The sequence below is a fragment of the Tamandua tetradactyla genome, chromosome 1, assembly GCF_023851605.1.
Source record: "Tamandua tetradactyla isolate mTamTet1 chromosome 1, mTamTet1.pri, whole genome shotgun sequence".
NCBI classification, from domain to species: domain Eukaryota; kingdom Metazoa; phylum Chordata; class Mammalia; order Pilosa; family Myrmecophagidae; genus Tamandua; species Tamandua tetradactyla.
The window spans coordinates 56,382,829-56,398,616 of record NC_135327.1 but is presented as its reverse complement, the minus strand read 5'-3'; the positions used below and the strand labels follow the sequence as shown (position 1 = coordinate 56,398,616).

Sequence of the window (15,788 nt, the reverse complement as noted above, 5' to 3'; positions counted from 1 at the left end):
CTAAGACAATGGCTCTGATTCATTCTCTCTCTTTTTTTTTCTGACTTTTTCTGAACATTCTGGCATATGGTCTAAATTGTGGTTTGGGCCATATTTATGAGTCTTGCCTTCCCTATTCTAGTGTGAGGCCGTGGAGGGTTAAAAAAAAATTCCTTCTATATCTGTATCCCCTGCAGTGACCAGCAGGCATTGGGTTGTCCTGAGAATCATTATTTTTCAGGGTCTGTAGAGGTGATTGAGAGCAACACTCTCTCCTCTAACAGATGAGGAAGGGCAGGCCCCCAAAAGAAAAGGGGCATATTGGCCCTTTTCTTTTTCTCCTGGCTGAGATGTATGGATGTTCAGTTCTTGGTTTACTGAGATTTAGTTAATTATTACTTTTGCTATGTGGCGTCCTGAGGCCTTTTGCATACGTGGTGAGGAACCTCCTTTAAGCCTTTCTGAGAGACAATCCCCATCTTCATTGTGTCAGGCAAGCTCTGCTATAGGCTTAAGGATACAGGGTTGGGTGGGGAGATGAGGAGAATTAGTTAAGTGAAAAGGAAATTACAGCGGGTTTGGAGCACATTACTGGGGTCTGCTATCCAGTGGGGGTTCTGAAGATTTTGACCCAAGCTTGCATGGGAGGGGCAGAGAATACTTCATGATGAGTTGAAACCTGAGCTGAGTGTTGAAAGCAAGCAGGAATTTCCAAGGTAGAAAGTAGGAAAATGTAATTTCCTCCAAATGTAGGATATAATCAATACTTAATAAAACAATGATACTTCTCATTTAAAGACAGTTTTGCACAGGGTTGTAAGAACAGAGCTTGGTGTCACATGGGATTTGAATTCTGGCCTCATCACATATTTCTTTGTGACCTTGAGCAAATTACTTAAACTTTGTAGACAATATCTTCATTTGTGAATTGGAATAATAAATCCTATCTCATTAGGTTAACACCCAGATCGCATCAGATTAACAAATTCTGAACTAGTACAAACCCCTCAAGAAACAAGAGCTATAATGTAAAGTCATGTTCGTAGATACTGGGGATTTGGACTTCAATTTATCTTTTTGGGGGACACAATTTAACCCATACATCAGATTAAGGAATTTGAACCTATCTTGTCTCATTTGCCTGCATTTGAGAGGACAGGAGATGTTAAGCCCTGGACTAGAAAGTCTGAGAGGAGGAGGTCCTCATTACTGTTATCTTAGGTTGGGTTCTCCAAGAAGAAAATATCAAGATAAGGATATGAGTAGAAGTGGTTTAACTGGGACTTCCACTTGACCAAAGTGGTGGTGTGCGATGCTCCAGGGTGTTGTTCCCTCACAGAATCTTTGAACAACTAGCAATAACTGGCAGAGCCATCATCCTCAAAACTCCAGAAACCTGTTAAAGTGTTGTAGTAACTTGGCAAGTGCCAAATCAAGAAGACACAGCTTTAAATGTTTTAGAAGAAGCTTGTGGCACCATTACTGGCCTTTCCCCCCACTCCTTCCATTGAGGGCTTCTTGTGCTGTTGTGGAGGGAGCACATTAAGTCTTATGTGGATAGTGGGGTGCCTGTATGTGGGTGCCAGTCTATTGGGTGGCAACCTGTAGGTCTGAACCAAGAAATTTTTTTCTGATTTGCCTCTCCAGAGCTTTTCCTGCAGGAAGATGCAAATTATGGACAGATAAAGCAGTGTAAGAAAAATGAAGTCTAAATGGCCTGGGACAAAGAGATTTCCAGCTATAAGACATACAGTAGAGCTCTTGGGAGAGGGTGAACGTCTATTTCATAGGAAATAGAATGGACAATCAGATTCTTATAAGTGGGGAAATTTTTAAGGCCATGAGCAAGCACAAGCCCAGGGCAAGATGCAGGCTCTGAAAAGGCAGAGAGGACCCTTCACTTTATTTTTACTTGGACTGATATTTTAGATAGGAGGGCTGAACTCTGACGGGGCTCTCCAGTCACCAATTTGCAGAGACTGTGAAAGGTGTTTTTTGCCTGGTTTGTTTGTTTTGGCTAGCTCCTGGCACTCAAAGAAATCTCTCTCATATCACTAGCTGAATACAAACTTAAGGAACAGACCACCCAGGGACTAAATTCTAGAGTTAACACATTAAACTAATAAAAAGTACAGTGTGCAACAAAAGATCACAAGACAAACAAAGTAACAGGAAATGATGGTCCATCCAAAGGAACAAGACAAAAATTCAGAAACAGGGCAGTCCGTGGTGGCTCAGCAGGCAGAGTTCTCACCTTCCATGCCAGAGACCTGGGTTCAATTCTCAATAAATTAAAAAAGAAACCAAACAGAAATACTGGAGTTGAAGGAAACAATAACTGAAATGAAAAATTCCTTAGAGAGTTTCAGTTGCAGATTGGAGCTGTCAGAAGAAAGAATCAGAGTTTGAAGACATGACAATTGAAGTGATTCAAACTGAGCAGAAAGATAAAAGAGTATAAAAAGTGAACAGAGCCTAAGAGATCTGTGGGACACCATCAGGCTTAGATGAAGAATGTTAAATTTAAGCCCCATGGTAACGACAAAGAAAATATCTGCAAAATATATACACAAGGAAATGAGAAGGAACTCAAAATGGTATACTACAAAAATTAAATAAGAAAGTAGGCATTAATAGAAGAATTGAGGGACAAAAAAGTATGTCTTACAAAGATGAAATAGCAAAATGGCAGGAGAAAGTCCTGAGTTATTAGTAGTTACTTCAAATGCAAAGTAAATACTTTTTTTTTTTCAGTAAAAAAGTAGGGATTGCGGAATGGATTAAAAATCTTGAACCAACCATACACTATTTACAAAAGACTCACCTTAAATTTAAAGACGCAGGTAGGTTGAAAGTTAAAGGATGGGAAAAAATATCCCATGCAAATAGCCAAAACAAAGCTGGATTTGCTATACAAATATCAGATAAAATAGGATTTAAGTCGAAAAGTGTTATGAGGGATAAAGCAGGCCACTATATTCTGCTAAAGGGGTCAAGTCAACAAGAAGATGTAAGTATAAATATATGAAGCAAATATTGACAGATTTGAAGGGAGAAATAAAGGGTCCTACATGAATAGTAGGAGACTTCAGTATACCTCTTTCACTAATGGACAGAATATCTAGACAGAAGATCAATAAAGAAGTAGAAGACTTGGATGATACTATAAACAAACTAGACCCAACAGACAGATAGAGAACTCTTCACCCAGTGGCAGCAGAATACCCAGTTTTCTCTAGTGCACATGGGTCATTCTCAGGATAGACTATATGTTATGTCACAAGTCTCAATGCATTAAAAAATAATGAAATCATGCAGTGTATCTTCTCTAATCACAATGGAGAGAAGTGAGAAATCAGTAACAAGGAGAACTGGAAAATGTACAAATATGTGGAAATTAACATACTCTTGAACAACGAATAGGTCAAAGAAGAAATCACAGGGAAGATAAGGAAATATCTTGAAACAAATAGGAATGAAAACATGGCATACCAAAACTTACGGAATGTGGCAAAAGCAGTGCCGAGAGGAAAATTTATAGCTTCAAATGCTTGCAGTATAAAACAAGAAAGATATCAAATAAGACAACTAACTTCACAACAGGAGGATACATTAAAAAAAATAGCAAACTAAACCCAAAGCGAGCAGAAGAAAGGAAATAACAAATATTGGATCAGAGATAAATGACACAGAGAATTAAAAACAATAAAGAAAATCAGTGAAACTGAACAGTAATTCTTTGAAAAGAACTGGATCGACAAGCTTTTAGCTTGACTGACAGTGTAAAAAAGAGAGAGGAACAGATAACTAAAATCAGAAATGAAAGGGAGTACTTTAGTACGGACCCCAGGAATAAAAAGCATTATAAAAGGTTACTATGAACAGCTGTACACCAGCAAATTAGATAACCTAGATGAGATAGACAGATTCCTAGGAACACATAAACTACCTACACTGATTAGAGAAGAAAAAGAAGATCTCAACAGGCCAATAACAAAGAGGTGGAATCAATAATCAAAACCTCCTCCCAAAGAAAAGTCCAAGACCAGGTGGCTTCACTGGTGAATTTTACCAAATAGTCCCAGAAGAATCAATACCAACCCTGCTCAATCTCTTCCAAAAAGTTGAAAAGGAAGGAGTGCTTTGTAAATCATTCTATGAGGCCAGCATCACTTTAATTCCAAATCCAGAAAAAAAGATATCACAAGAAAAGAAAATTAAAGACCAATATTCCTCATAAATATAGATGCAAAAATCCTCAGCAGAATATTCGCAAACTGAATCCACATCATCACAGTATGCAATCCAGCGGCTGGGGAATGGATCATGAGACAGGGAAGGGGATGCAGCCAATGCAGGATATGTGAGCCATAGTTAACACTGTGGGAAACTGGGGCTTGCGTCCAAATGGGTAATTCTGGGAGTTAGTTTAGAACATATGCCTCAGAGTTACCGCCATCCTAGGGGCAAGAAAGCTGCATGTTTATTCACTGACTCCCATTCATCACTGGTTGAGAGGTAATCCTTGATCACCGCTCAGAGCCTGCACTACAGACAGGGCAGATTCTGGTGGCCAGAGGGGCTGGCACTGGCAGCTGGGTGTTGGGAGGTTGCAGGGGCTGGCGTGAGGGTACCGGCAGGGCACTGTCCGCGTCTGCCTCGGTGGTCTCAAAGCAGCAGACAAGACCCTGGATGTCCTGGCTCCCAGATCCTCTCTCACAAGACCATTGTGGGCTGATTCTGGGAGTGAGTGGGGATGCTGGCGGTCAGTGGAGCCGAGCTGAGGGTGCTGCTGACAGAGAGGGAGGGAACTGAGCAGATTGGAGAAGCGGTGATAGCTACTGGGGGTGGCAGAATAGCCGTCTGAGGATGGACAGAAACGAAGCAGGTGCTCCATCTCTGTCTGGCAGTTGTGCTCTGCCTGAATTAACACTCTGGTTTGGTGCCCAGGACAAGTTCTACTTAAAGATGCTCTTACTTAACACAGTCGTTTATGGATGGGTTTGAGTTTTTACTGCTAATGCTGCACCAAAAAGAAAAAAGAAAATATTTGACTATCCCTCTTTGTGTTCTACGCCCTCAGTCCCCAGCCCCCAGTAACCTGCTCTCAAAATCCCTCTGTTCAGCCTCCAAGGATCCAGAAGAAAGGGTATTAAGTATTTCAGCTCCCAGGCAATTTTCATATTTGAGCTCTGCACAGATTATCTTTGACTAGGGTCATATGCAGTATAGCCTGACCCTGAGACAATAATTTGGATCCAAGTAGAATATTTGGGAGGTAGTCCCAGGAGTGGGGACATGAGACAGGGAAGGAAGGAAAAACCAATAGAGTGCCTTAACGGACCACTGTGGGCAACTGGAGCTCAGGCCTGCATGGCCCCACAGAGAGACTGTGAGATCATGCTCAGAGCTGTCCCACTGAGGGGTGAGGACATGGGGGCATCTCACCAGCTCATCAACATCAGTCCCATATTGGTTGAAGACTGCTGCCGAGAAGTTAACTCCCAGGTACCTCAGTCCTGCCCTGTGCTCAGGTGAGCCTCTCCCCTGTTCAGATGCTGCCGCCAGGTAGAGATGCAGGGACGGGCTGAACAGATTGGGTGGGAAACCAACTGTGTACCCCCTGGAGGAAGGAAGGAGAAGGCCTACCAGGAATAAAATGTCTTATTTCTTTCTTGTAGGGGCACAATTACAAATTTAAATAACTCTTTTATCCTGCCACTGTCCTTCTCAACAAGCTTCAATGGATCCTGTTCTAGTTTGCTAGCTGTCAAAAACGGAATGGCTTTTAAAAGGGGAATTTAATAAGTTGCTAGTTTACAGTTCTAAGGCCAAGAAAATGTCCCAATTAAACAAGTCTATAGCAATGTCCAACCTAAGGCATCCAGGGAAAGATACCTTGCGTCAAGAAGGCCGATGAAGTTCAGGGTCTCTCTCTCTCTCAACTCTGACTCTGGTGAACACAGTCAGAGTTTCTCTCTCATCTGGAAAGTAGCACATGATGAACACAGTCAGGGTTCCTCTCTCATCTGGAAGGGCACACGGTGAACAAGGCATCATCTGCTAGCTTCTTCTCCTGGCTTCCTGTTTCATGAAGCTCCCCGAGAGGCATTTTCCCTCTTCATCTGCAAAGGTCGCTGGCTGGTGGATTCTGCTTCATGGTGCTATAGCATTCTCTGCTCTCTCTAAATCTCTCATTCTCCAAAATGCTTCCTCTTTTATAGGACTTCAGAAACTAATCAAGACCCACCCAAATGGGTGGAGACACGCCTCTACCTAATCCAATTTAACAACCACTCTTTAAATCATATCTCCAGGAAGATGATCTAATTACAGTTTCAAGCATACAATACTGAATAGATATTAGAAGAAACAGTTGCCTTTACAAAATGGGATTAGGATTAAAACATGGCTTTTCTAGGGTACATACATTATTTCAAACCAGCACAGATCCCTACCTCTTGTTGAATCAAATCCAATCCCAAATACCATTTAAGCACTGCGTAATTCTTTTCTCTTGAACCCATGAATAATGATAACCATAACGGAATGCTCAACTAATCAAATTGAATTTAACTCCATGTGTGCTAATGGGAGCTAGAACTCGTTTAGTGGATTGATTCAATTATTTTTAACCTGTCTTGCCAGCCCCACACACAGCTAGCTATCCCCTTGTACCTAGCCTGGCTGGTGTCCTTTCTATTCACACACTCCCTGCCCTTGCACAACCTCTCTGTGCCTGCATCTTGCTCTCCCCTCACTGTCTGTCCAAACCCTGTACGTTCCCTAGGCCCAGTTGAGGCTGCATCACCGTGGTCCCCTCCAGCATGTGTTGTAGCTGCCACTTGATAGGTCAGGGTCCATTGGCCATCTGATAGAGTTCCAGCTCTTGCTACATGTGTGAGCTGTGTCTGTCCAATGTCTGGGCAAAATGCGCAAGGCTGGAGCCTGAGTCTTCTTTCTTTCCCCTGGCACAGCCCCACATAAGACCAAGGCCTTGATTAGTCCTCAGTGAGCACTGGGGTGGGGGTGGTGTTACTGATGATGATGATGGTAGCAGATGCTGTTGGTGCTCTGCCCACCTCCCTGCAACAGTCACTCTACACCCCAAAAGCTGCTTATGGTGAACAATTATGACTCCTTCTGACGGCTTCTTTGTCTAACCTGGGAGCACATATGGCCTGTGTACAGAGCAATCACGAAGTGCCTGAGGGCTGCTGAGAAGGAGCAGACCCTGGCAGTTGGCAGCATCCTCATTCTCAGTTGAGATGACTCAGAAGTGTACTCTGCATAGTCTCCCAGAAGCTCCAATTGCCTGCAGTGATTAATCCTTTGACAACACACCCATTGGTTGCCTTCTCTTCTCTTTTCAATCCCCGACTCTTCCACAGGTATTTCCTGCAATCACTTTCCCCAAATTAAACTTGCACTTGAATCCTTATCTAAGGGTGTGCATGTGGGGTACCCAAACCAAGTCAGTGACCTTGACATGAGCACTAGAGAATTTAGGGTTCCTGAAGGATAGAGTGTTGTTAAATGGTTGGGTTCACTCTGCCTGGGCACGGGTTGGGAGTCAATGAATACTGAGGCCAGGTGAAACTGAGGACCTGCACTTGGAGGAAGGTCTGAGATCAAGGAATGGGACAGGTGAATGTGGAGAGCAGAGTTTCTCAGTGTAAGCTCTTGACTAAAAAGGTGAGAGATTGAAATGAACTTAACGTAACCCTGAAGCTTGTTAGGCAATAACTAAAGCAGAAAGACATGTCTTGATTTGAAAGTTTACTACAAAGTAGTTTGGACATTGCAAGAAAGTACCACTTCCACCAGTCCAAACCTACATTTTCTCTTTTCATTCTAAGTCAGTGTGCAGCTTGGATATGTTTTACCAGGGCATCTGCTTACCTTTAGCCTGACACATACTTAATTTTCTTTCCACTGAGTGAAATTTAGGTTGGTGATTATGAGTCAAATCTTGACCCATATCTCGAGGCCATTAGGTAGACCTCCAACTCCATCTCAGACTGACCCCTAGTATCAGAGAACGTTTCATTCTGGCTATTGACTGATTTCCCCACTCTGGTCATTAGACAAGCTTGTAAATCCAGTTTCTACTATTGTCCAGAAACAGACTCCATTACCTCAAGGAGATCAGCAAAGGAAAGGCTGGTGCTGTGGAGTAGGACATCTCCCATTTCTGAATTCTAGGGGCTTCTGCAACTTGACCTTGGTGATGGGCTCCAAATGCCCTTAATGTCTGTGTGAATTTCATTTCTCAAGTATCCATCTGTTCATCCTGAACCTGGAACACTTTTACCCATTGAAGGAATTAAGACAGGAATTGGAAAGAGCTCAGTGAGACTGGCCAAAGGCTCAAAGAACATTTGGCTCAGGGAAATCCCAGAAGAGAAAGAACTGGTGAAAAGGGAGGCTGAAATCCTGGCAGATAAGTCCCACCCAGAACAGGGAGAGCTGAAAGAACTGCCCCAGGAATGATCCAGATCAGGCTGGAGAAGCTGCCTTTACATGCTGGTGAGAGAGGCCGTGGGTCTTAATTCACCAATAGACTAAAACATAGGCGTGATCTGCTGGTTGGGGCAAGTTAAAGGGGATCTTGAAGGTGAGCTGAGTAATTTGTTTGGTGGAAAGTCTTCTGATTGGGAGAAAAAGGGTTAGTTTAGGCTCTTCCATTAATAACATGAATGCTTTCTTTTTGTCTTTTATTAAAAAATTCTTTTTCTTATTAAACTATATCATAAATTCAGAAAAATGAACTTACGAGTACCAGCACCCAGTTAAAGAAACAGAATATGATTAGCACTTCAACTTCCCCTGACCAGTGCCCCCTTCCCAATCACTTCTTCTCTCTTGATGGTAACGACTATCCTAGCTTCTAGTAACAGAGATGAATTTTTTCTGTCTTTGAACTTCATGTAAATGGAATAATTCAGTGTTTCCTCTGTGTCTAGCATCTTTTCCTCAACATTATATCTATGAGGTCTATTCATGGTATGTGTGGTAACAGTCCATTCTATTTTATTGTTGTGTAGTATTTGATTTTATGAACATACTATAGTTTATCCATTCTGTTTTTGATGGGCATGCAGGTTGTTTTCAGGTTTTGGCAATTATGAATCAAGCTGCCACAATATCCTTGTGCATATCTTGTTGGATATATGTTTGTATTTCTTTTGGTTGTATACCCAAGGAGTAGAATTGCTGCATCACAGGATTATGTATTTATTTAGTTTTTGTAGATATTTTGAAGTAATTTTCCAAAATGTTTTTTTAACAACTTAGAACTCTCAGCATTGTGTGAGAGTTCCATTTGCGATGCATCCTTTCCAACACTTGGTATTTTTGTTTTCTTTTTCACTTTAGCCATGCTGGGGGTTGTGTGATGATACAACGTTGTGGTTTAAGTTGCATGTCCCCGATGATGAACGAGGGAGGTTGAGCATCTTTTCATATGTTAATTGGTCACTTGGATACCCTCTTTTGTGAAATGCTCAAAGTGGTGGGTTGTCTGTTTTCCTCTTATTGATTTGCATTCAATGCCTGTATGATTTTGGAGCACATCTTTACTCTTTGCTTGACTTTTTCCCCCTTACCTTCTCTATGCAATCATTGGGGCGTTACTTTAACCTTCAAGGGTCTGGGGTGGGCACACAGTCCAGGACTTTAAAATCATTTGATTTCATCACCATGGCTCTTATTTAGGAGTGGGCAAACAACCCAGGGGCGTTCAGTGAGACTTGCTGGAGCTTTTCTTCTGGGATTACTGTCTGTGAAGGTGATGTGAGGCTGAATTTGCCCAAGTGACCGTGTTGCCATTGCCCATTGAAGAACCACTGAGAATGAAGCCAGTGCCAAGAAGAACAGAGTGGCGAGCTGGGGGGAGAGGGACAGGAGAAAGAGAAAGTAAGAGGCGGAGGGGGAGAGACCTGATGGCATTGTTGAGTCTCTGGATGCATTGCAGGTATTGTGTGAGACAGTGTTTTCTTTATCACTTAAAAACAAAAGGATGGAAAAAGAAATAAGCTACCAGTTCATGCAAAAACATGGAGGAAACTTACATGCATGTTGCTAAGTGAAAGAGGATAGTCTGAAAAGGCTACTTACACTATAATTCCAAGTATATAATGTTCCGGAAAGGCAAAATTATAGATACAGTAAAAAGATCAGTGATTGCCAGGAGGTCAGGATGGTCAGGGAGGGAAGGATGAGTAGGTGGAGCACAGAGGATTTTTAGGGCAGTGAAGCTATTCTGTATGAATCTGTAATGGCGGATACATGACATTACACATTTGTCAAAATCCATAGAACTATACAACACTAATGCAAGATGCAGTTGAGAGGGAAAACTGGGGTGGGGTGGGGAAGAGAGGGCCTATGCGAGCTCTACTTTCTGTTCACTTTTTCTGTAAAACCTAAAACTGTTCTAAAAAATAGTTTATTAATTAAAAAGAAAAAACAAAAGACCATGAGATTAACAGTTGTGTTGGTGCCCTGCCTATAACCCCTTGGCACCCGCTACTCCCTTGCTACTACCCTGTCATGCACTGTCCCCCTCCCCCCTTCTGCTGGGAACACATGGGACTTTCTGGGGGTATTCTCTGGTCTTTGGAACTGCTTGACCCATGGAAGTGCTTGGGAGTTAATAGTCCCGGGAGCAGTCCTGAATAAATGACAGATGGGAGTGGGTGGGTAAATACTCTACTTCCTCTCCCTCACATGGGCCCATCTCGAGGAGTCTTCTACACCAAATTCCCCAGCAGAACCGAGGCCCAGCTGTGCGTATGGTGGCCTCAGCCTCCCCTGCCCGGCCTACATCCCCACACTCCTCCTGCTGCTTCCTGAGATCACCTTCTAAATAAACAACTTGCATGAGAATCAGCATCTGCTTTGGGGGTGGCGGTGGGGGACCCAGATTAAGATAATGAAAGAGCTGCACTATGAGCTAAAATGTCCACAAATAACACTGAGTTCAAGTTAATACATATACCCAGTTTGGTTCAATTTGAGGGCTCTGTATGGAGCACATGTAAGTCCCTGAGGCCTAGAAAAGTATAGAACTATATCTGTCTTCAAGTTACCTGCCAATTTGGTGAGGAAATAAGACTCTCAAATAACACATTGAGGGTATATATCTTAGAAATCTGACGTTGGCATACAGGGTCCCTGCACTGGAGGTATCTGGCTTAATGTGGATGAAATCCCCATTTTTTCTGTGGCTCCTGCGTGTCCAGAGACTTTCTACTGATCTCTTCAAATTCCCAACACAACAGATTGGACACAAAGCCCATATCCACAAAAATCTGAACACATATGGGATTATGAAAGTCTGGAAATGTTAGGGAAGTTTTGGAAAAGTGTGGAAGGAATCCCATCACTCACCCCACAGCCCTACCCCATCCTGCTACAGCCGCGTCTTGAGCTTCACCTCCTTCCATGAGACTTTTCTCGTGTGCCCTGCCCTTGGCTTGAGCTTGGTCCTGATGCCTTCCCTCCTGGTGAGATGCCTGCCGGGCTGGCCAGCCTCCTTCAGGGGGCTTTGAAAATTGGAGTGAAGCAGGTTTTCTTCCTGTTAAAGATGGAAGACTAGCTTGACCTCGAAGTTATCCTTGGACTCCCCTTTTTCTCTCCTCCTAAGCAAAACTTACTGGATTAACCTTTATCCAGCTCCTGATTTAGGGATGTTGCTGTGGCCTCTGGATTGGTGTGTTTGATGTTATATTTGGAGTAAAGCAGGCAGCCTGTTGAGAAAAACTGCAGTTGCATTATTTTCATGATGTGAGAGCTGATGAGTAGCTCTACTTATCTGAAACAAGATTGGATCGTCAGATAACATAATTTATGACATTGGGGAGCTTCTCCAACTTCTGTTTGGTGTCTCTTTTATTAGTTTCTTGTTGATAATTGCTCCTTTGTGGGCAGGTGTGATTGAAGTGTCCAGGGATACTACAGGGTGACCCATCCAGGGTTACAAATGAGAACTGCCAGCTTGGATTTGGCTGTCAGCAGTTTCTTCTTCCTGAAGGAAGACTTTCACGAATGTAAAATACAGATATGAATGAATGGAGGAAGGCAACTGCAGCTTTCCTTTCTTTATAACTATCAAAGTGGGGCTGCAACACTTATGTTCCAGGGGAGGAAGAACAATCGATGGCTCTAGCTCTGGCTTGGAGTTGAGGAGCTGCAGGGGCACTAGCTCTCACTGGTCTGGGGAGGTGGAAGTGAGCTGCCAAGTGTGATCTGGGAAGAATGATGTCAGGTGCTCTTGTTTCATGTCTACTTGATCAGGCAGCAGGTTGGTTGAAGCAATCAAGGCAGCTGGCTGTTGCATTTATTTATAAATGTCTGTAGGAGCAGAAACTCCAGAAACTTCCTCAAACGGATGCTTTCCTCCCCCAGCCAGGACTCCTGTGGGCTGCTGTCTGTGTCCCAGGACCTCTGATCTCATCTTCTGTAAGGATGCCAGACCCACGCCTGAGAGGCCAGTTCTTTCTCATTCCACAGCAGTGCTCATCCTTAAAATGAGGGAAGCTTCTGCTCTGCCACGCCTCTCACAGCGTCCAGCCACCCCATGGTGAGTGCAACATTTAAAGATGTGTATTTTTCATCTTTCAGGTCTCTAAACATAAGTTAAGTGCTTCCTTTGGTGCTCAAATGTAGAGTCAGTTTTCTGTTCCAGAGTTAGACTAGGCTGGTTTCCAGCATGGTGATTTTTGAAGGGTTTTTAAGAGTGTTAAAAAAAACCAAACTAGAAGTGATTTCCTTCTTACTTTTGAGCTCAACCACTGTATCGGATGTGACTCCACTGTGTGTGCTGACTTATAAAAAACTCCCACTGCAACTTGTTTGTGGTTTATTTCTTGACAATTACTCTTCATTTTTTAAAATTTGAACTCCATGTGCTCAATAATGGTTGAAGGGAGCTGATTATTTTTTTCTATTTTAGAACTTATTACAATGCAGTATTTTAAATGGTCCCCTTTAGTTAATGCCTAAGTCTTTGAGATATGATTATCCACCCTCTCAGTTACCCTCTCCCTTCTTCCTTAGATGGATTGGGGTATATAGGCAAGGGGCTGATGTGCTTTTGAGATGCGGGGGGTGGTGGAGGACAGGGATTCTGTGTCCATCTGGGGATTTTCCACAGTCCTGTAGCTCCTCTGTCCTTATTCTCTGGGTAGTTACTCACAGCAGTGTGAGTAACTGGCACTTGAGCTGAGGTCTTGTTCAGGTTATCTCAGAGTCTTGTCTCTCCCTTTCAGCCAGCTCTATGTCCTTGGCATAGAGACGGGACTTAGCATGATATGGGGACAGTCCCCTACCCCCACATCTGCCCAAACTTGCTTACATAGGCTGGGTGTCCCTGCCCCTTCTACCTTTCTCCCAAACCCTGAAGGGGCCTGAAGGAGCTTGTGTGCTCAGAAGCAAGTTCTCAGCACTTTGCTTGGCCTTTAAGACCTCCATAAGTGGTCCCAGTGTCCTTCACCTTCAAGATTCATTTTATGAGGGCAGCAGGTCTCTCCTTTTGCTCTTATTCCTGTCTAGAGAAAATATCTCTTCTTTTTCTAATACCAGGCTTTTTTCCCCCAATACCAAGCTCCTCTTTCTGCTAGGAGTGCCCTCTTCTCCTGCCACCTTGAATTGCAACCCTGGATAAGGAACTACTGTGGCACAATGGCTGAGAGTGAGGGCTTGGGAATCAGGCAGCTGCCTTCATCTGAATCCTAGTTCCATCCTTTATGAGCCATGTGGCCTTGGGAAAATCATTTAACCTTTATATGCTTCAGTTCCTTAAATGTAGCATGGGAATAATAGTATCTGCATCTCAATCTCATGAGGATTAAAGGGCACTGAGTCTGACTCTTAGTACAGACTTGTTGAATGAATGAAGGAATGAATGGATCAGTTAATGGATTGCCTTTCCCAGTTTACTTGTGAGCATTGCAATGTTAAGTAAGCACTCTGGTGAAACTACCTGGTCTCTTCTCTCCTGCCCCCAGGTAAAAGCCCCTGGTAGTATGTAATTCCTTTTCTTTATCACGGGTTGGTTTTGTCTCCATAGCAGATGGTGACTTCTCCAAGGGTGGGAACTAGATTTTCTTCTGCTGTGTTCCCATCGGCTTGGCAGATGTTCACTAAATGCTCACTAACCATCTTGCCCTATTTGGCCCAAATGACTCCTGAATGAGGAGAAGGCAGAGGCCTGGCCTGACATGAGTCCTTGGGAGGAGTTGGACTGTGGAAGCAGCTCCTGCCCTCCCCAGCCACCTGGAATCTCACTACTTTGTCCTTGATTTGGAAGCAAATTGAAATAGCTGAGACATTGACCTACATGTTGGGTGAAGACAGGAGAGCCTCAGGAACTGGACTTAAAAACCAAACATACACAGGCGGGAAAGAAATGCCAGGGAAAAGAAAATAAGTGAAAACTGTATCTCATTTGTTTCAGCAGGCAAATGAGGGATGGTTGTGGTCAAGACTGTGGATTTGGTTTATGCATGGGATGGTACATGCATAGTGTTTCTTGAGTACTCAGTAACCCCTTATTCATGGGTACAGTTAAGTCTCTAACAGTTGCCTCACAGAAGTGCATTTGGGAGAGGTTGTGAATAGTTTAACACATTCAACTTCATCCCTGGGGATAGAGCTCAGATCTTGTGCTGTGATGAACCACAATGATATCTCCTCTAAGAAGGAGAAAAGCATGTGTGACAATAATTAAGCTTTCCATACCCATGGACCCTTCAAAGGGAAATGGCACCACCCTGCATGGTGGGGTGCCAACCAGTAGGGGACCCCAAGAGCCTTAGCGATAGACAAGGCACAGGCTGACCATGAGAAAGCCTGTAGCATAAAGTTCCACTTAATAGAGTGAGATGAATAATTTGGGCAATCAGACAATCACCAGGAAGTTATGGAAGGAACAAGGCAGTAAGTATTAGGGGAAAAAATAATTTTTTCTTTTGTTTTGAAGAACAAAAGAAACAGAGGCCCAGGAGAGGGGCTGAGCCATGTACCCAGTGGAACACAAGAGTGATGACCAGTGAACTCTTGACGTTAAGGGGAGCACCAACAACTCAGTGCCCGGAGCTACTTAGATACCTTTTGGTTCCCTCAAATGGAGTTACGTGGATAGGTGTCTGTTCCTTTGCTATGATTAAAAGATCTTGCTTTGCACTGAGAATTTATCAGAGTGAGAGCTCTAGCCAAGTCAAGCAGTTAAGGCCATTTTTAAGCCAGTGCTTCTCAAATTCTAATTTGCACATGATCACCTGGAGATCTTGTTGAAAAGCACATTCCAATTTGGTAAGTTTGGGGTGGTCCTGAGATTCTGAATTTCTAAAAGCTCCCAAGTGAGGCTGATAGTGCTTGTTCAGGGACCGCACTTTGAGGGGCAAGGTTTTAAAGAGAACCATTTAAAAAAAAAACGGGAGGCTGTCCTGGCCCTAAAATACCTATAAAGGTTTGGGGAGACAGCATTTGCCTGGAGAGAGAGAGAGAGAGAGAGAGAGAGAGAGAGAGACTTGAAGGTCTCTAAGTAATGACAATGAATGTGAAAGGAGGTGATTAACTCCTCCTGTCTGAGAGGTAATGAGGCACAACTGAAGTGTTGAGGTCCAGCCATTGGCAAGAGATGTAGCAAAACAAAGATATGGCACCCAGTGCTCTAAAACAGCCCTTCTCAAACTCTGATGTGCATATGAATCACCTGAGGATCTACTTCAAATGCAGATTTGGATTCAACAGGTCTGGAGTAGGGTTTGAGATTCTGCATTTCTAGTAAGCTCCCAGATGGA

General features: G+C 43.3%; 1 long non-coding RNA gene across 1 annotated transcript in view; it reads left to right on the top strand.

Moving 5' to 3' along the window:
- The window catches only part of LOC143684449 (uncharacterized), a 70,257-nt gene that overhangs the window by 49,010 nt on the left and 5,459 nt on the right, over positions 1–15,788 (top strand). Inside the window, exon 2 of the long non-coding RNA XR_013176036.1 lies at positions 12,391–12,565. This is a non-coding gene — a long non-coding RNA (uncharacterized LOC143684449). The remainder of the gene's footprint in view (positions 1–12,390; positions 12,566–15,788) is intronic.